Source organism: Pseudophryne corroboree (assembly GCF_028390025.1).
Source record: "Pseudophryne corroboree isolate aPseCor3 chromosome 3 unlocalized genomic scaffold, aPseCor3.hap2 SUPER_3_unloc_16, whole genome shotgun sequence".
NCBI classification, from domain to species: Eukaryota; Metazoa; Chordata; class Amphibia; order Anura; family Myobatrachidae; genus Pseudophryne; species Pseudophryne corroboree.
The window spans coordinates 1,375,835-1,397,500 of NW_026967504.1; the positions used below are offsets into that span (position 1 = coordinate 1,375,835).

Consider the following 21,666-nt stretch of genomic DNA (forward strand, 5'->3'; position numbering starts at 1 on the left):
ACCAGAGGCTGCTCCCCCTGTAGTACAGAACCTGACACCAGAGCTGCTCAGCCTATAGAATAATAATAATAATATCATTACCTGCTGCCAGACACAGCAATGGCTGCTCTCTGCTCCTGCTGCCTTGAAGTTGTGGATGTGAGCAGCAGATAATGATGAATAGAGTGGCCGGGGGGCGGGAGGCAGCTGAAGGCGGGGACTGTGCTGCGGCCTATGGGAGGGAGAGAAGGTGATTGAGTGACGGCACTCCGACAAGTTGCGGGTGGAGTGGGCGGTGCTTGTTGATGAGTGACTGGACGCTGCGCCCTATGAACGGTAGAATGGGCGGGGCTGCGAGCTATACGGTAGAATGGGCAGGAGGGTGTGTGAATGAGCGAAGGGTCGGTTCGACTAATAGCGGGACACAGGGGCGGGTGTGTCTGAGTGACGGGAGCTTCGGCCTATGAACGGTAGAATGGGCGTTGCTTAGCTGATGAGTGACGGGTTTCTCCGGCTTATGAGCGGGAGAGTGGGCGGGGCTGCTCCTGGTTGTTCAGTGACTGCAACTGCCAGTACCCATAATCCTATGCGCTATGCAGACGGTGACCCGGAAACACCGCCCCGCCACTTCCTGTAAACAAGGCTCCGTCCTCGGTCGGTTGATACTAGATCCAAGTGGCCTACACGGGTAATATACACTGCATGCAGCACACACCGCAGCACATACGCCCTGCCCGGCAGGAGAGGGGGCGGCGGCCATTACCTGGAGGAGGAGACCGGGGGTGGTTGATTCTATATCGGAGCGGGAGAAGGGACCTTCTGACGTACCTGGGGGAGGAGACACGTCACCAGGGGGAGGAGCTACGGCCGAACAGGTTACCCGAAAAGTACGCTCGCCACGCTTCAGGCTCGGTGGTGGCGTGGGTAGGAGAGGAACTGTCCCGCTGGCCTAGCTCCTCCCTCTTGTGTTGCGGCTCCTCCCCCTTACGGAAAAGGTCCCTTGGGCCACTTGGATCTAGTATGGTTGATGCTAGATTCAAGTCATACTTGCCTACCTGACCCTCTCCATGAGGGAGAAAATGCTCTGTTCCTGGACTTTCCTGGTGATGTATGATTGCCATCACCTGTGGTGAGCTAGGTAATTGATAAGAAAGGTGTTTCACCACAGGTGATGGCAATCATATATTACCAGGAAAGTCCAGGAACAGAGCATTTTCTCCCTCATGGAGAGGGTCAGGTAGGCAAGTATGATTCAAGTGGGCTAAGGGACCCTTTCCTTCAGAGGGAGGGGCCACGACACAAGGGGGAGGAGCTAGGCCAGCGGGATAGGTCCTGATAGCAAGGCCGAAACTAGGATTCCTGTCACCCGGGTCAAGGCGGTAATTTGGCGCCCCCCACCCCACAAAAAAAATTAAAATAATGAATACTTTTTTTTAAATAAAATAATAAAAAAACACAGAAAACTTCAGTCTTCACCAAGGTAGCGCACAGCACTGCAGCTGTGCGCCATTGCTCCTCATGTACACCTCACACTGCGGACACTGATGGGTGCAGGGCCCTGGGGGGGGGGGGGGGGGGCGGCGGCGGCGCCCAGAGCAGCAATATTTACACCTTGGTTGGCAAAACAATCACAATATATAGCCCCAGAGGCTATATATGTGATAAATACCCCTGCCAGAATCCATAAAAAAAGCGGGAGAAAAGTCCGCGAAAAAGGGGCGTAGCTATCTCCCTCAGACACACTGGCGCCATTTTCTCTTCACAGTGCAGCTGGAAGGCAGCTCCCCAGGCTCTCCCCTGTAGTTTTCAGGCTCAAAGGGTTAAAAAGAGAGGGGGGGGGGGGGGGCACTAAATTTATACACAATATTGTATATACAAGCAGCTGTTGGGGAAAATTCACTCAGTTATAGTGTTAATCCCCACATTATATAGCGCTCTGGTGTGTGCTGGCATACTCTCTCTCTGTCTCCCCAAAGGACTTTGTGGGGTCCTGTCCTCAGTCAGAGCATTCCCTGTGTGTGTGCGGTGTGTCGGTACGGCTGTGTCGACATGTTTGATGAGGAGGCTTATGTGGTGACGGAGCAGAGGCCGATATATGTGATGTCAACCCCTGTGGGGCCGACACCAGAGTGGATGGATAGGTGGAAGGTATTAACCGACAGTATCAACTCCTTGCATAAAAGGCTGGGTGACATAACAGCTGTGGGACAGCCGGCTTCTCAGCCCGCGCCTGCCCAGGCGTCTCAAAGGCCATCAGGGGCTCAAAAACGCCCGCTCCCTCAGATGGCAGACACAGATGTCGACACAGAGTCTGACTCCAGTGTCGACGAGGTTGAGATATATACACAATCCACTAGGAACATCCGTTACATGATCCCGACAATAAAAAATGTGTTACATATTTCTGACATTAACCAAAGTACCACTAAAAAGGGTTTTTATGTTTGGGGAGAAAAAGCAGCCAGTGTTTTGTTCCCCCAGCAGATGAGTGAATGAAGTGTGTGAAGAAGCGTGGGTTCCCCCGATAAGAAACTGGTAATTTCTAAAAAGTTACTGATGGCGTACCCTTTCCCGCCAGAGGATAGGTTACGCTGGGAAATATCCCATAGGGTGGATAAGGCGCTCACACGTTTGTCAAAAATGGCACTGCCGTCTTAGGATGCGGCCACTTTGAAGGAGCCTGCTGATAAAAAGCAGGAGGCTATCCTGAAGTCTGTATTTACACACTCAGGTACTATACTGAGACCTGCAATTGCCTCAGCATGGATAGTGCTGCTGCAGCGTGGTCATACCCTGTCTGATAATATAATACCCTAGACAGGGATAATCAATTGCTAACATAGAGCATATTAATAGACGTTGTCTTATATATGAGGGATGCACAGAGGGATATTTTGCCGGCTGGCATCCAAAATTAATACAATGTCCATTCTGCCAGGAGGGTATTAGAGACCCGGCACTGGACAGGTGAGGCTGACTTTAAAAGGAACATAGAGATTCTGCCTTATAAGGGTGCGGAATTGTTTGGGGATGGTCTCTGGGACCTCGTATCCACAGCAACAGCTGGGAAGAAAATAAGAATTTACTTACCGATAATTCTATTTCTCGGAGTCCGTAGTGGATGCTGGGGTTCCTGAAAGGACCATGGGGAATAGCGGCTCCGCAGGAGACAGGGCACAAAAGTAAAGCTTTCCGATCAGGTGGTGTGCACTGGCTCCTCCCCCTATGACTGAAAGGATTTGACCTTATTTTCTTTAACCCTCGATGTGATGGCCTTACAGACGTCTGGAGTGTAAACTTTTAACCACTAGGTACATGCACACACAAGCAGTTAAAATTCACACTGTTTATTATAAAGTTAACAAGAGTATATAAGACAATGCATATGGGTGGAACTGACAAGTGTAAAAGGGCTCATTGGCTTAGGGGTAGGTGCCTGGGTGGGGTACGTAGGGGTGGTTAATACTTGACATAACATAATTGGATATAGCAGTTGCCAGGCAGATGTTATATATGTTGCATCAGGCGAAACTTAACAAAGGATCTTTTAGTAACACACAGAAGGAGAAAAAGCAGGTTTCATCTAGTAGAGAGCTGACCTTGGATGCCAGACCCACACAAGCCTGGTATCTGTATGAGAGACAAAGGCATCTAACACAGGGCAGCAGCATCCATTGCAAACACATAAGAGTTCATAAAGCATGTTTTAACCCTTCACTAGGGAAATAGAAATATTCACTTTTATACTGTAATTATTATAAGGAAACTGATCATATAAAAAGTAATATGTACAAAGACAGAAGAGGTAACCCTTCAATCCCCTCTTAGAATCATGATTATTATATGACATGATTCTTGAGTGAGGCTCCTTTCTTGTTCCTCCAGTTCTTGAGATATTGGACATAATCGTCGGGTCCCTTACTATCAGAGGAGGTGACAGGACTGGTGGTTATGTCATAATACATCAGGGCCTTATCAATGCCTTTGGAGGTAAGTTTCTTTCCACAGGGAATTACACAATAAACTATAATGCCTACAAGAATTAAAGTTACAAGTATGAATATGCTTATTTGCACAAGAGCCAGTTTCCAATTTTCAAACCATCCAAAATATTGGCTCCATGGGTTATCAATACCTGAATTTTTCTTAAGTTCTATGGATAAGGTTTCTAACTTGTTTATGGCTAAAGTAACCTTACCATTGGGACCAGTGTTGTCAGGAATATATGTACAACAGCCTTCCACCTTACTAATGTAAACACATGTACCGCCTTTTTCTGCTAGGATCATGTCAAGGGCCATTCTATTTTGGAATGTCATTTGGGAAGTGGCTTCTAGCTGTTCAGCTATACCTTTAAGAGCATCTTTGGTATCATTAACAAATCTTTGTTGATTATAATATATATAATTAATCCAGGCTACGTTTTTATTTACAGTTTCCCACATATGTAATAAATGTCGCCTAATGATCTAGTTTGGTTGACTAAAACAGTTGTTCTTTTATTTGCACAATACCCTGGTGGGAAGGTTTTTAAATTTCTCCCTGTTGTGGTGTTAGATGTATAACAAGTGTAGTTTCCAGGATATATGGTTATGGTGCTTCCTGGGTTGGGATTTTTTGACAATATGGGATATTCCCTTTTCCACATTTCGCACTGACTGTCATTTGTTTTGGTGTCATTAAAAAGGCTGAAAAAAAAACAATTTTCTTGTTCTAGGGGTATATTAAGGGGCACTGTACCTAGGTGGGGCCTAGATTTGCCACAGACATAACAGTTGCTTTTATTGTGTTTGTTAGCACTATACTTCATCCATTCCAACCAAAAATTAATGTCAGAGAAACCAGTTTCAATAGCTAGGGTGTCTTCAAAGGTAGGGTTAGTAATAGCCACCATATCTTTAAAAGTGGCAATATGGGGCTTTAAAGGTTTGTTTTGGGGAGCAATTTTAGGCTGGTATTTTGGGTTTTTATACATATCCCATAAATAAAACATTTGCCTTGCACTATAATACCCTGCTTGCCACCATATACCAAGTACATAAGTCTCATTGTCGCTTCTGCTAGGGTTCACTATGTTTAGTCTAAACCTGTATGAATTTGGGCCTTCATCCATCTTATGAATGGATAGTCTAGAAAGTAGGGGTACTCCATATTTGCTCCATCTATTCTTTGCAAACGATGGGCCATATTTCCAATCTACTCCTGTATTCCACCCCACAGCTTCCCAGGAATTACAATTAGATCCATAATATCTATTGTCATAGTACCATTCGTCAGTAACACAAATATATACTGTCTCAGACATTCCTGATTTCCTCCTTTGTTGTATATAATATTTGTCATCAGCAATTTTGGGGAACATAAAATAGTCAAGGATATATGTGGCTACGTGTGTATTGGAGGAATTGTACCACAAGGTGGGGATCCCATTAGTCTGTGTAATATCAACCTCACATATTGTGTGGTGAGTGAGGGCCAGTAGGGCTATCAAGGTAGTCCCCAGGATAAAGATAGGGGACAGGTTCCTCATCTTCTTCTGTTCTTCTTTCTTCGCTAGGTGGGAGGTCAGGGCTGTCTGCCCCGGTTCGTACCTCACTGGAATCACTTGCTTCCCTCTCTAGGTCTGGTCTAGGAACCTTTTTTTTTACTCGGGATGCATGGATCCAGGTAGGACTTTCCTCTGTCAGGACTGCTGTTCGGGTAACTGCTACGACCTCTGTCTCTGGACCATAGGTGAAGTCTCCTGGGCTCTTGTTCCTGGGGAGCACCTTCACCACGACTCTGTCTCCGACTTTAAAGGGGTGTGTAGGTTCCTGTGGATTCAAAGGGTTTTTACAAACAACCTCATGTTCAATTTCATTCAGTTTTGTTATCAGGGACCTGACATACTCTTCTCTGATGAGTTCTAGATCTCCCTCCTGTATTACTAGTGGTTTCTTAGCCCAGGGTGTAGGAAAAGGCCTGCCCATTAGTATTTTAAATGGGGAGTAACCTAGAGTTTTCTGTGGGGTATTCAAGATGCTGGTGTTTAGCTTTATTAGGGTTGTTCCTGAGGCAAGTGATGCATCTGCTAACATACTGGTCCACAAGTGATTTGGCATTAGTAACATAAAAATCACTGGTTAGTAGGAGGAGTGTTGTGGCTTCACCACGGTGACCAACACCACGGCACTGGGCAACGAGCAAAGGGGCACTGGACTGGGGTATACAGGGTTTCCCCTCTTTGCAGATTAATCCTGATTTAGGATTTTTTCTGCAGAATTGGGTAAGTCCAGTCGGAGAGATCAGTATTAGTCGCAGCAGCTTGAAGTTGAGTGAGCAGATGGACGTTGTCAAGGGAGGGACATGCTCTAGTGAGTGCAATGAGTTCTGCAGCTTGCGCGGACTGATAAGGTATTGGTAGGGTTTCCAACACAGTATCAGGGAGGGTGACAATGGCATAGCCAGCCTGGTATGTATTGTCATTGGGCCTACTACAGGAGTCGTCAACAAAAACAATGTCTGTGCCTGGTATGGGAACGGGAGACATGTCAAGTCTGGGAGAAGTTTCAGCTTCAATGGAAGCAGCACAGTCATGTAGGTCGGGTGGTTCATCCTCGGGACCTTTCAAGCCTAAAAGGGCATTGAGAATGGGTGCAGGGCCAGAAGAACCAGCAGTGTACTTAATGGTAAGGGTAGGGTTACTCAAAAGGAGTACTTCATATCCACTAAGGCGTTGTGCTGACATGTGCTGTGTGTAAGCCTTTAAGTATTGCCAGGACATCATGTGTGGTGTGGAGTACTGTGATGTGGCCTAAAGTGAGGGTAGTGGCCATTTCTGCAACCATTGCACAGGCTGCCAAAGCCCTGAGGCAGGCAGGCATACCTTGCACAGACACTGGCATGACTTTGGAAAAAAAATGCCACGGGGCGCAACTTCCCTCCATGAAACTGTGTGAGCACCCCCGCCATGGTTTTACAATTGTCCCTTGCATATAGATGGAAAGGTAGTACATAACTGGGGAGGCCAAGTGCCGGACTTTTCATCAACATACATTTTAAACTTTCATATGCAGTTAACATTTCTTGTGACCATTGTACAGTTTTAGGTTTGTCCTTCAGTGTGGCTTGTCTCAAAATGTTATCACAATAAGAGCAATCAGATATCCACTGTCTGCAGTAATTTACCATACCCAGGAAGGACAGTAGTTCCTTCTGGGTAGTTGGGGTGACCAGGCCCAATACAGACTGTATGCATTGTGGACTGACTTTTCTCTCTCCCTGAGTGAGCACAAAACCTAAGTAATCAACATGCTTTTTACACCATTGCATTTTTATTTTGGACACCTTGTGTCCACATTCACAAAGCCAGTTTAGTAATGAAACACCATCCTCTCGGCAGGCCTCCTCAGTTTTACTACAGAGCAGCAGATCATCTGCATACTGTAGCAGGACTGAACCATGGTGAGGTTGCCAGGGCCTCAATGTGGCCTGGAGGCAACAGGTGCGCCAATAATCTGCACCAGGTAAGTTGTTCACCCTCAAAAGAAAAGGCAAAAGTAATTGTGTCTGTGAATCTACAGGTATGCTGAAAAAAAGGCATTCTTCAACACTCAGAAAATCTGTAAGAGAAGAACGCAGCATCTGTAGGGATTGCAGAAATGAGTGAGTTTACATCTGGAACAATTGGTGCAATTGGGACAATTAACTGATTGATCGCTCTGAGATCCTGTACAAATCCCATACTACCATCAGCTTTGGCAACAGGGTTCACAGGAGTACAGTATGGTGATACAATATGTCTGAGATACCCTGTTGTAAGAATTGCTGTATCATGGGGCGGAGACCTTCTATCTTTTCTGGTGAGAGGGGGTATTGCATAAGTCAGAACACAAAACACTGGCTGCTGCACCGCTGTCCACTAAAAAGGGAATTTTACTTCCATTTATAATAAGTGGCAGCAGAGGTGAATCTCACTATGACGGGAGAGTTGAATAAAGGCTGGGATACCCTCCTCCGGGCCCCGTCAGTGCGCGGGGTCTTTGGAATGTTCCCTGACTGCGGGGTTGGTTCTGTCTGTCAAAGCGTCTGGAGCTCTGATAGTTATGAGTGGGCGCAGGTTTCTTTTTACAAGCTACAGCGACAGGCAAAAAAAACACAGGCAAAAAAAACTTCCTTCATATGTGTATAGCTGCGTCCTTTGCAAGTTTTGCGTAAATAAGATATACAGCCATCGAGGGTAATGGTGGGCTTGGGACAGTGTTTTACTATTATCTAAACTCTGGGTTATTGGTGCGTTAGGGATAGAGCTAGTGGACGCACCCTCCAGCAGTGAAGTTGGAAGCGATCCCATTTAGTGTGAAAGGGTTACTGCTGCCAAGAGATTTGTGTCTCTGAGCGCAGGATACATTGGAATGCAAAAAAGGGGGGGGGGGGGCGAGAGGGATTTCAAAGACTTACAATTCCTCTGCAGCTTCGCTTCTGTGCTATTGGAAACTGACATTTTTTCTTAAATCTCCATATAGAAAAGGTAATTACTGCCTTCCCGTAGGAATGGGTCCCGTCCTGCTTTCTCTGTCCATCCCGCTAAATTATCCACCCATGGGTTAACTAAATAATACTCTGAGGTAGAGTTACGGGCAACATACATCCTGCATGTCTCACCAGGGAGGGGCGGGGGATATGCAGTTTTTTTTACTCTGACTAGAGCCCATTGTCAGACAGTAATATAAATCAACAGTACAACTTTTTAAAAGAAAATTATCTAAAATATACGACACTCTACTTATACATAGGTCCCTCCCATAGTAAAAATGCAATCTACACCAGCTTTCTACGCAATTTCCACAACAACCCACAACAACTGTCTATGCAATATCACAACAAAAATGCAGTTTACAAAAAAAAACCTTCTATGCAATTTCACAACAAAAAGACTTTCTATGAAATTTCACAACAAAAAAAATGCAATTTACAAAAACTTTCTATGCATGCATTAGCTAACACCAGTTAATTAGTCGTTGACAATATCACAATATTATCTGTATAATGAGAACATGAAATCTTTTGACGGGTACGCTTACCTTCGTACAAGATGTCAGAAAAAATACAGCGTTTTAGACAGGAAGCAAGAAAAGTGTTTGAGTAAAGATATCTGGCAGACGAAAACTTACCAGCCGTCTGGACCAAATATAAGAACTTATCTCACTACAAACATACAAAAATATATATAGGCGATCAAATCGGGGTATTCTCTACGTTACGTATAGACTCCCAGGTCTATTTTAAGTATCCCAGATACTAACGTCTTTGGAGAAGTGCGCTCGGACCCCTGGTCCCTTCTCAGACGTATCTTTAAGTCCCAGACATTAAAGATTCTATGGTATCCCTGATACCTGTTTTAAAAACTTCGTAATATTAAGTCCCGGACTTAAATATTACCTTGTCACGTGTTCCCGGAACACTGACACGGATTCAGCTTCAGTGTATGACCGCAATCCCGCATAGCAAAGACAGACAATAAATCTTCTATCTTTATTATTCGGGGACGATCACTGAATCCCGGACATAACCCCCAGCTGAAAGGATTTGACCTTATTTTCTTTAACCCTCGATGTGATGGCCTTACAGACGTCTGGAGTGTAAACTTTTAACCACTAGGTACATGCACACACAAGCAGTTAAAATTCACACTGTTTATTATAAAGTTAACAAGAGTATATAAGACAATGCATATGGGTGGAACTGACAAGTGTAAAAGGGCTCATTGGCTTAGGGGTAGGTGCCTGGGTGGGGTACGTAGGGGTGGTTAATACTTGACATAACATAATTGGATATAGCAGTTGCCAGGCAGATGTTATATATGTTGCATCAGGCGAAACTTAACAAAGGATCTTTTAGTAACACACAGAAGGAGAAAAAGCAGGTTTCATCTAGTAGAGAGCTGACCTTGGATGCCAGACCCACACAAGCCTGGTATCTGTATGAGAGACAAAGGCATCTAACACAGGGCAGCAGCATCCATTGCAAACACATAAGAGTTCATAAAGCATGTTTTAACCCTTCACTAGGGAAATAGAAATATTCACTTTTATACTGTAATTATTATAAGGAAACTGATCATATAAAAAGTAATATGTACAAAGACAGAAGAGGTAACCCTTCAATGACCCTCCTCCAGACTCCAGTTAGATACTGTGCCCGGACGAGCGTACACAATAAGGGAGGAATTTTGAATCCCGGGTAAGACTCATACCAGCCACACCAATCACACTGTACAACCTGTGATCTGAACCCAGTTAACAGTATGATAACAGAGGAGCCTCTGAAAGATGGCTCCCTAAACAATAACCCGAATTAGTTAACAATAACTATGTACAAGTATTGCAGATAATCCGCACTTGGGATGGGCGCCCAGCATCCACTACGGACTCCGAGAAATAGAATTATCGGTAAGTAAATTCTTATTTTCTCTATCGTCCTAGTGGATGCTGGGGTTCCTGAAAGGACCATGGGGATTATACCAAAGCTCCCAAACGGGCGGGAGAGTGCAGATGACTCTGCAGCACCGAATGAGAGAACTCCAGGTCCTCTTTTGCCAGGGTATCAAATTTGTAGAATTTTACAAACGTGTTCTCCCCCGACCACGTAGCTGCTCGGCAGAGTTGTAATGCCGAGACCCCTCGGGCAGCCGCCCAAGATGAGCCCACCTTCCTTGTGGAATGGGCCTTAACAGATTTAGGCTGTGATAGGCCTGCCACAGAATGTGCAAGTTGAATTGTGCTACCAATCCAACGAGCAATCGACTGCTTAAAAGCAGGAGCACCCAGCTTGTTGGGTGCATACAGGATAAACAGCAAGTCAGATTTCCTGACTCCAGCCGACCTGGAAACTATATTTTCAGGGCCCTGACAACATCCAGCAACTTGGAGTCCTCCAAGTCCCTAGTAGCCGCAGGTACCACAATAAGCTGGTTCAGGTGAAACGCTGACACCACCTTAAGGAGAAACTGGGGACGAGTCCGCAGCTTTGCTCTGTCCGAATGGACAATCAGATATGGCTTTGTGAGACAAAGCCGCCAATTCTGACACTCGCCTGGCCGCGGCCAGGACCAACAGCATGGCCACTTTCCATGTGAGATATATCAAATCCACAGATTTGAGTTGTTTTAAACCAATGTGATTTTAGGAATCCCAAAACTACGTTGAGATCGCCCAGTGTCACTGGAGACATCAAAAGGGGGTTGTATATGCAGTACTCCCTTAACAAACTTCTGGACTTCAGGAACTGAAGCCAATTTCTTTCTGGAAGAAAATCGACAGGCCGAAATTTGAACCTTAATGGACCCCAATTTGAGACCCATAGACACTCCTGTTTGCAGGAAATGTAGGAATTAACCTAGTTGAAATTCTTCCGTGGAGCCTTCCTGGCCTCACACCATGGAACATATTTTCACCTAAGCGGTGATAATGTTGTGCGGTCACCTCCTTCCTGGCTCTGACCAGGGTAGGGATGACCTCTTCCGGAATGCCTTTTTCCCTTAGGATCCGGCGTTCACCCGCCCTGGCGTCAACGCAGCTGCGGTAAATCTTGGAACAGACATGATTCTTGCTGAATCAAGACCCTTCTTAGTATCTCTTGAAGTTCCGGGTACCAAGTCCTTCTTGGCCAAACCGGAGCCACGAGTATAGTTCTTACTCCTCTCCTTCCTATCATTCTCAATACACTGGGTATGAAAGGCAGAGGATGGAACACATACACCGACTGGTACACCCACGGTGTTACCAGAGCGTCCCAGCTATTGCCTGAGTGTCTCTTGACCTGGCGCTTCATGTGGGACGCCATCATAACCACCTTTGGTCTTTCCCAACGGTTTACAATCATGTGGAAACTTCCAGATTAAGTTCCCACTTTTCCGGGTGGAATTCATACATGCTGAGGAAATCTTCCCAGTTGTCCCCTCCCGGAATGAACACTGCTGACAGTGTTATCACATGATTTTTCGCCCAGCGAAAAATCCTTGCTATCATTGCCCTCCTGCTTCTTGTGTCGCCCCGTCTGTTAACGTGGGCGACTGGCATGATGATGTCCTACTGGATCAGCACCGGTTGACTTTGAAGCAGAGGTCTTCCTAGGCTCAGAGCATTGTAAATTGCCCTTAGCTCCAGTATATTCATGTGGAGAGAAGTCTCCAGACTTGACCACACTTCCTTGGAAATTTCTTCCCTGTGTGACTGCTCCCCAGCCTCTCAGGCTGGCATCCGTGGTCACCAGAACACAGTCCTGAATGCTGAACGTGCTGCCCTCTAGAAGATGAGCACTCTGCAGCCCCCACAGAAGAGACACCCTTGTCCTTGGAGACAGGATTATCCGCTGATGCATCTGAAGATGCGATCCGGACCATTCGTCCCGCAAATCCCCCTGAAAATTTTTTTGCGTGAGATCTGCCGAATGGAATCGCTTCGTAAGAAGCCACCATTTTTCCCAGGACTCCTGTGCATTGATGCACTGATACCTGGTCTGGTTTTAGGAGGTTTCTGACTAGTTCTGATAACTCCCTGGCTTTCTCCTCCAGGAGAAAACCTCTTTCTGGACTATGCCCAGAATCATTCCTAGGAACAGCAGACGTATCGTCGGAAAACAGCTGCGATTTTTGGAATATTTAGAATCCACTCGTGCTGTCGTAGAACTACTTTAGATAGTGCTCTTCCGACGTCCAACTGTTCTCTTGAACTTGCCCTTTTCAGGATATCGTCCAAGTAAGGGATAATTAAGATGCCTTTTTTCTTTGAAGAATCATCTTTTCGGCCATTACCCTGGTAAAGGCCCGGGGTGCCGTGGATACTTCAACGGCAGCGTCTGAAACTGATATTGACAGTTCTGTACCACGAACCAGAGGTATCCTTGTTGAGAAGGACAAATTTGGACATGGAGGTAATCCTTGATGTCCAGGGACACCATATAGTCCCCTTTTTTTTTTTTTTTTTTTTTTTTTGGTTCGCTATCACTGCTCTGAGTGACTCCATCTTGATTTGAACCTTTTTATGTAAGTGTTCAAAGATTTCAGATTTAGACTACGTCTCACCAAGCCATCTGGCTTCAGTACCACAATATAGTGTGGAAGACTAATACCCTTTTCCTTGTTGTAGGAGGGGTACTTTGATTATCACCTGCTGGAAATACAGCTTGTGAATCTTTTCCAATACTGCCTCCCTGTCGGAGGAAGCCGTTGGTAAAGCAGACTTCAGGAACCTGCGAGGAAAAGATGTCTCGACTCTCCAATCTGTACCCCTGGGATAATACTTGTACGATCTAGGGGTCAACTTGCGAGTGATCCCACTGCGCGCTGAGACTCTTGAGACTACCCCCCCACCTCACCTGAGTCCGCTTGCACGGCCCCAGCGTCATGCTGAGGACTTGGCAGACGCGGTGGAGGGCTTCTTTTCCTGGGAAGGGGCTGCCTGCTGCAGTCTACTTCCCTTACCTCTATGTCTGGGCAGATATGACTGGCCTTTTGCCCGCTTGCCCTCATGGAAACGGAAGGATTGAGGCTGAAAAGACGGTGTCTTTTTCTGCTGAGATGTAACTTGGGGTAAAAAGGTTGGATTTCCCAGCTGTTGCCGTGGTCCCCAGGTCCGATGGACCGACCCCAACTAACTCCTTCCCTTTATACGGCAATACTTCCATGTGCCGTATGGGATCTGTATCACCTGACCACTGTCGTGTCCATGACATCTTCTGGGAGATATGGACAACGCACTTATCTTGATGCCAGAGTGCAAATATCCCTCTGTGCATCTCGCGTACATATATATAGAATGCATCCTATTAAATGCTCTATATCAATAATATATTTTCAGTCAGGGAATCCGACCAAGCCAACCCAGCACTGCATCTCCAGGCTGATGGCGATCGCTGGTCGCAGTATAACCACCGTATGTGTGTATATACTTTTTAGGATATTTTTCCAGCTTCCTATCAGCTGGCTCCTTGAGGGCGGCCGTATCTGGAGACGGTAACGCCACTTGATAAGCGTGTGAGCGCCTTATCCACCCTAAGGGGTGTTTCCCAACGCGCCCTAACTTCTGGCGGGAAAGGGTATAACGCCAATATTTGCTATCGGGGTAACCCCACGCTTCATCACACACTTCATTTTATTTTATCTGATTCAGGAAAAACTACAGGTAGTTTTTTCACTCCCACATAATACCCTTTTTTGTGGTACTTGTAGTATCAGAAATATGTAACACCTCCTTCATTGCCCTTAACGTGTGGCCCTAATGAGAAATACGTTTGTTTATTCACCGTCGACACTGGATTCAGTGTCCGTGTCTGTGTCTGTGTCGACCGACTGAGGTAAATGGGCGTTTTTAAAGCCCCTGACGGTGTTTCTGAGACGCCTGGACCGGTACTAATTGTTTGTCGGCCGTCTCATGTCGTCAACCGACCTTGCAGCGTGTTGACATTCTCACGTAATTCTCTCAATAAGCCATCCATTTCGGTGTCGACTCCCTAGAGAGTGACATCCCCATTACAGGCAATTGCTCCGCCTCCTCACCAACATCGTCCTCATACATGTCGACACACACGTACCGACACACAGCACACACACCGGGAATGCTCTGACAGAGGACAGGACCCCACTAGCCCTTTGGAGAGACAGAGGGAGAGTTTGCCAGCACACACCAAAAACGCTATAATATATATAGGGACAACCTTATATAAGTGTTTCTCCCTTATAGCATCTTTATATATATATATTAATATCGCCAATTAATGCCCCCCCTCTCTGTTTTAACCCTGTTTCTGTAGTGCAGTGCAGGGGAGAGCCTGGGAGCCTTCTCTCCAGCCTTTCTGTGAGAGAAAATGGCGCTGTGTGCTGAGGAGATAGGCCCCGCCCCTTTCTCGGCGGGCTCGTCTCCCGCTCTTCAACGGATTATGGCAGGGGTTAAATATCTCCATATAGCCTCTGGGGGCTATATGTGAGGTATTTTTAGCCAATATATAGGTTTTCATTTGCCTCCCAGGGCGCCCCCCCCCAGCGCCCTGCACCCTCAGTGACTGCGTGTGAAGTGTGCTGAGAGGAAAATGGCGCACAGCTGCAGTGCTGTGCGCTACCTTTAGAAGACTGCAAGAGCCTTCAGCCGCCGATTCTGGACCTCTTCTTACTTCAGCATCTGCAAGGGGGCCGCCGGCGCGGCTCCGGTGACCATCCAGGCTGTACCTGTGATCGTCCCTCTGGAGCTGATGTCCAGTAGCCAAGAAGCCAATCCATCCTGCACGCAGGTGAGTTCACTTCTTCTCCCCTCAGTCCCTCGTTGCAGTGATCCTGTTGCCAGCAGGACTCACTGTAAAATAAAAAACCTAAGCTAAACTTTTTCTAAGCAGCTCTTTAGGAGAGCCACCTAGATTGCACCCTTCTCGGCCGGGCACAAAAATCTAACTGGAGTCTGGAGGAGGGTCATAGGGGGAGGAGCCAGTGCACACCACCTGATCGGAAAGCTTTACTTTTGTGCCCTGTCTCCTGCGGAGCCGCTATTCCCCATGGTCCTTTCAGGAACCCCAGCATCCACTAGGACGATAGAGAAAAATTTTTACCTCAGGTTTCCTCACAGCCTAAGAAAGCACTGTATTATCAGGTACAGTCCTTTCGGCTTCAGAAAAGCAAGCGGGTCAAAGGCGCTTCCTTTCTGTACAGAGACAAGGGAAGAGGAAAAAAGCTGCACCAGTCAGCCAGTTCCCAGGATCAAATTCTTCCCCCGCTAACTCTGAGTCCTTCACATGACGCGGGTACTCCACAGGTGTAGCCAGGTGCGGTGGAGGCGCGTCTCGAGAACTTCAGCGTCCAGTGGGTTCGCTCACAGGTGGATCCCTGGGTTCTGCATGTAGTATCACAAGGATACAAGCTGGAGTCCGAGGCAACTCCCTCTCGCCGTTAGCTCAAATCAGCAAGCTGTACTTCCAGCAGGGGAAAATCATGATACCCCTCCTTCAACAAGGCCGGGGTTATTATTCCACAATGTTGTGGTACCGAAACCAGATGGTTCGGTGAAACCCATTCTAAAATTGAAATCCTTGAGCACTTCTATACGAAGGTTCAAGTTAAAAATGAAATCGCTCAGGGCGGTTATTGCAAGCCTGGACGAGGGAGATTACATGGTATCTCGGGACATCAAGGATGCTTACCTGCATGTCCCCATTTACCATCCTCACCAGGAGTACCTCAGTTTTGTGGTACAGGTTTGTCATTACCAATTCCAAAAGTTGCCGTTCGGTCTGTCCACGGCACCGAGAGTATTTATCAGGGTAATGGCCGAAATGATGATACTCTTTCGAAAAATAAGGGAGTTTTTAATTATTCCGTACTTGGACGATCTCCTAATAAGGGCGAGGTCTAAGGAGCAGTTATTGGTCGGGGTAGCACTATCTCGGGAAGTGCTACAACAGCACAGCTGGTTCCTACGACACGTTTACTGTTCCTAGGGATGGTTCTGGACACAGACCAGAAAAAAAAAAAAGTGTTTCTCCCGGAGAAGAAAGCCAAGGAGCTGTCATCTCTAGTCAGAGACCTCCTGAAACCAAAACAGGTGTCGGTGCATCACTGCATGCGAGTCCTGGGAAAAATGGTAGCTTCCTACGAAGCAATTCCATTCGGCAGGTTCCATGCAAGAACCTTTCAGTGGGACCTCTTGGACAAGTGGTCCGGATCGCATCTTCAGATGCATCGGCTGATGACTCTGTCTCCAAGGACCAGGGTATCCCTACTGTGGTGGCTGCAGAGTGCTCATCTTCAAGAGGGCCGCAGATTCGGCATACAGGACTGGGTCCTGGTGACCACGGATACCAGCCTTCGAGGCTGGGGGGCAGTCACACAGGGAAGAAATTTCCAAGAACTTTGGTCAAGTCAGGAGTCGTCCCTACACATAAATATTCTGGTCAGGCAAGGCCCCTGCTTCAAAACCAGCCGGTACTGATCCAATCAGACAACATCACGGCAGTCGCCCATGTAAAGCGACAGGGCGGCACAAGAAGCAGGATGGCAATGGCAGAAGCCACAAGGATTCTCCGATGGGCGGAAAATCACGTCTTAGCACTGTCAGCAGTGTTCATTCCGGGAGTGGACAACTGGGAAGCAGACTTCCTCAGCAGACACGACCTACACCTGGGAGAGTGGGGACTTCGTCCAGAAGTCTTCCAACTGATTGTAAACCGTTGGGGAAGGCCACAGGTGGACATGATGGCGTCCCGCCTAAACAAAAAACTAGAGAGGTATTGCGCCAGGTCAAGGGACCCTCAGGCGATAGCTGTGGACGCTCTAGTGACACCGTGGGTGTACCAGTCGGTTTATGTGTTCCCTCCTCTGCCTCTCATACCAAAGGTACTGAGAATAATAAGAAGACGAGGAGTACAAACGATACTCGTGGTTCCGGATTGGCCAAGAAGAGCTTGGTACCCAGAACTTCTAGAAATGCTATCAGAGGACGCATGGCCTCTACCGCTCAGACAGGATCTGCTACAGCAGGGGCCCTGTCTGTTCCAAGACTTACCGCGGCTGCGTTTGACGGCATGGCGGTTGAATACCGGATCCTAAAGGAAAAGGGCATTCCGGAGGAAGTCATTCCTACGCTGATAAAAGCCAGGAAAGAAGTAACCGCAAACCATTATCACCGTATTTGGCGAAAGTATGTTGCGTGGTGTGAGGCCAGGAAGGCCCCAACAGAGGAATTTCAACTGGGTCGATTTCTGCACTTCCTACAGTCAGGAGTGACTATGGGCCTAAAATTGGGTTCCATTAAGGTCCAGATTTCGGCTCTGTCGATTTTCTTCCAGAAAGAACTGGCTTCACTACCTGAAGCTCAGACATTTGTAAAGGGAGTGCTGCATATTCAGCCCCCTTTTGTGCCCCAGTGGCACCTTGGGATCTCAACGTGGTGTTGAGTTTCCTAAAATCACATTGGTTTGAGCCGCTTAAAATCGTGGATCTGAAATATCTCACGTGGAAAGTGGTCAGGTTATTGGCCTTGGCTTCGGCCAGGCGTGTATCAGAATTGGCGGCTTTGTCATGTAAAAGCTCTTATCTGATTTTCCATATGGATAGGGCAGAATTGAGGACTCGTCCCCAGTTTCTTCCTAAGGTGGTATCAGCTTTTCACTTGAACCAACCTATTGTAGTGCCTGCGGCTTCTAGGGACTTGGAGGATTCCAAGTTGCTGGACGTAGTCAGGGCCTTGAAAATTTATGTTTCCAGGACGGCTGGAGTCAGGAAAACTGACTCGCTATTTATCCTGTATGCACCCACTAAGCTGGGTGCTCCTGCTTCTAAGCAGACTATTGCTCGCTGGATTTGTAGCACAATTCAGCTGGCGCATTCTGCGGCTGGACTGCCGCAGCCTAAATCAGTAAAAGCCCATTCCATGAGGAAAGTGGGCTCATCTTGGGCGGCTGCCCGAGGGGTCTCGGCTTTACAACTTTGCCGAGCTGCTACTTGGTCAGGGGCAAACACGTTTGCAAAATTCTACAAATTTGATACCCTGGCTGAGGAGGACCTTGAGTTCTCTCATTCGGTGCTGCAGAGTCATCCGCACTCTGCCGCCCGTTTGGGAGCTTTTGTATAATCCCCATGGTCCTTACGGAGTTCCCAGCATCCACTAGGACGTCAGAGAAAATAAGATTTTACTCACCGGTAAATCTATTTCTTGTAGTCCGTAGTGGATGCTGGGCGCCCATCCCAAGTGCGGATTGTCTGCAATACTTATATATAGTTATTGCCTAACTAAAGGGTTATTGTTGTGAGCCATCTATTGAGAGGCTCAAGTTATAGTTCATACTGTTAACTGGGTATAGTATCACGAGTTATACGGTGTGATTGGTGTGGCTGGTATGAGTCTTACCCGGGATTCAAAATCCTTCCTTATTGTGTACGCTCGTCCGGGCACAGTATCCTAACTGAGGCTTGGAGGAGGGTCATAGGGGGAGGAGCCAGTGCACACCAGGTAGTCCTAAAGCTTTACTTTTGTGCCCAGTCTCCTGCGGAGCCGCTATTCCCCATGGTCCTTACGGAGTTCCCAGCATCCACTACGGACTACGAGAAATAGAATTATCGGTAAGTAAATTCTTTTCTCTATCGTCCTAGTGGATGCTGGGGTTCCTGAAAGGACCATGGGGAATAGCGGCTCCGCAGGAGACAGGGCACAAAAAGTAAAGCTTTTCCAGATCAGGTGGTGTGCACTGGCTCCTCCCCCTATGACCCTCCTCCAGACTCCAGTTAGATTTTTGTGCCCGGCCGAGAAGGGTGCAATTCTAGGTGGCTCTCATAAAGAGCTGCTTAGAGAAAGTTTAGCTTAGGTTTTTTATTTTACAGTGATTCCTGCTGGCAACAGGATCACTGCAACGAGGGACAGAGGGGAGAAGAAGTGAACTCACCTGCGTGCAGGATGGATTGGCTTCTTGGCTACTGGACATCAGCTCCAGAGGGACGATCACAGGTACAGCCTGGATGGTCACCGGAGCCGCGCCGCCGGCCCCCTTGCAGATGCTGAAGTAAGAAGAGGTCCAGAATCGGCGGCTGAAGACTCCTGCAGTCTTCTAAAGGTAGCGCACAGCACTGCAGCTGTGCGCCATTTTCCTCTCAGCACACTTCACACGCAGTCACTGAGGGTGCAGGGCGCTGGGGGGGGGGGGCGCCCTGGGAGGCAAATGAAAACCTATTAAAAGGCTAAAAATACCTCACATATAGCCCCAGAGGCTATATGGAGATATTTAACCCCTGCCTGGATTCACAAAATAGCGGGAGACGAGCCCGCCGAAAAAGGGGCGGGGCCTATCTCCTCAGCACACGGCGCCATTTCCTCTCACAGCTCCGCTGGTCAGGACGGCTCCCAGGTCTCTCCCCTGCACTGCACTACAGAAACAGGGTAAAACAGAGAGGGGGGGCAAATTTAATGGCAATATTTTGATATATATAAAGCAGCTATAAGGGAGCACTTATTATAAGGCTATCCCTGTCATATATAGCGCTTTTTGGTGTGTGCTGGCAGACTCTCCCTCTGTCTCCCCAAAGGGCTAGTGGGTCCTGTCTTCGTTTAGAGCATTCCCTGTGTGTCTGCTGTGTGTCGGTACGTGTGTGTCGACATGTATGAGGACGATATTGGTGTGGAGGCGGAGCAATTGCCAAATATGGGGATGTCACCTCCTAGGGGGTCGACACCAGAATGGATGCCTTTATTTGTGGAATTACGGGATAGCGTCAACTCGCTTAAGCAGTCGTTTGACGACATGAGGCGGCCGGACAATCAATTAGTGCCTGTCCAGGCGCCTCAAACACCGTCAGGGGCTGTAAAACGCCCTTTGCCTCAGTCGGTCGACACAGACCCAGACACAGGCACTGATTCCAGTGGTGACGGTGACGAATCAACCGTATTTTCCAGTAGGGCCACACGTTATATGATTTTGGCAATGAAGGAGGCGTTACATTTAGCTGATACTACAGGTACCACTAAACAGGGTATTATGTGGGGTGTGAAAAAACTACCTATAGTTTTTCCTGAATCAGAAGAATTAAATGACGTGTGTGATGAAGCGTGGGTTGCCCCTGATAAAAAGCTGATAATTTCAAAGAAATTATTGGCATTATACCCTTTCCCGCCAGAGGTTAGGGAGCGCTGGGAAACACCTCCTAGGGTGGACAAGGCGCTAACACGCTTATCTAAACAAGTGGCGTTACCCTCTCCTGAGACGGCCGCACTTAAAGATCCATCAGATAGGAGGATGGAAAATATCCAAAAAAGTATATACACACATGCAGGTGTTATACTACGACCAGCTATAGCGACTGCCTGGATATGCAGTGCTGGGGTAGTTTGGTCAGAGTCCCTGATTGAAAATATTGATACCCTGGACAGGGACAATATTTTACTGTCGTTAGAACAAATAAAGGATGCATTTCTTTATATGCGTGATGCACAGAGGGATATCTGCACACTGGCATCACGGGTAAGTGCTATGTCCATTTCGGCCAGAAGAGCTTTATGGACACGACAGTGGACAGGCGATGCGGATTCAAAACGGCATATGGAAGTTTTGCCGTATAAAGGGGAGGAGTTATTTGGAGTCGGTCTATCAGATTTGGTGGCCACGGCTACAGCCGGGAAATCCACCTTTCTACCTCAAGTCACTCCCCAACAGAAAAAGGCACCGACTTTTCAACCGCAGCCCTTTCGTTCCTTTAAAAATAAGAGAGCAAAGGGCTATTCATATCTGCCACGAGGCAGAGGTCGAGGGAAGAGACAGCAACAGGCAGCTCCTTCCCAGGAACAGAAACCCTCCCCGGCTTCTACAAAAGCCTCAGCATGACGCTGGGGCTTCTCAAGCGGACTCGGGGACGGTGGGCGGTCGTCTCAAAAATTACAGCGCGCAGTGGGCTCACTCGCAGGTAGATCCCTGGATCCTGCAGATAATATCTCAGGGGTACAGGTTGGAATTAGAGACAGATCCACCTCGCCGTTTCCTGAAGTCTGCTTTACCAACGTCCCCCTCCGAAAGGGAGACAGTTTTGGAAGCCATTCACAAGCTGTACTCTCAGCAGGTGATAGTCAAGGTACCTCTTCTACAACAAGGGAAGGGGTATTATTCCACTCTATTTGTGGTACCGAAGCCGGATGGCTCGGTGAGGCCTATTCTAAATCTGAAGTCCTTGAACCTGTACATAAA

At 47.4% G+C, this 21,666-nt stretch overlaps 1 pseudogene; it reads left to right on the forward strand.

Annotated features, from left to right (window-relative positions):
- Positions 1-519: 519 nt before the first annotated feature.
- Positions 520-21,666, forward strand: part of LOC134983473 (zinc finger protein 850-like) — a 407,077-nt pseudogene continuing 385,930 nt past the window's right edge.